Source organism: Aptenodytes forsteri, unplaced genomic scaffold, assembly GCF_000699145.1.
Source record: "Aptenodytes forsteri isolate BGI_AS27 unplaced genomic scaffold, ASM69914v1 Scaffold72, whole genome shotgun sequence".
Lineage (NCBI taxonomy): Eukaryota > Metazoa > Chordata > Aves > Sphenisciformes > Spheniscidae > Aptenodytes > Aptenodytes forsteri.
This window is the reverse complement of record NW_008796193.1, coordinates 2,195,661-2,195,903: the sequence shown is the minus strand read 5'-3', so window position 1 is coordinate 2,195,903 and position 243 is coordinate 2,195,661.

The following is a 243-nucleotide window of genomic DNA, read 5'->3' as shown; positions in this document are numbered from 1 at the left end:
GCATGCAGCCGGCGTGCATCGCTGCCAGCATCCATCCCGTTTCCCGTCACTCCAGGAGCTGTCGCGTGCGGCGGTGCCGGCTCAGCCCCTTCTCGGGGTGCGTGGGTGGGAACCCGAGGGCGCCTTCCCCAGCTCGCTTTTACCGGCAGCCAAATGCCAGTCTCCGAGTCGTGCCGTCCCCCGGCACGGGGCGCGCAGTGGCAGCGCTGGCTGGACCCTCCCCAAACCTTCCATAGTTGAGGC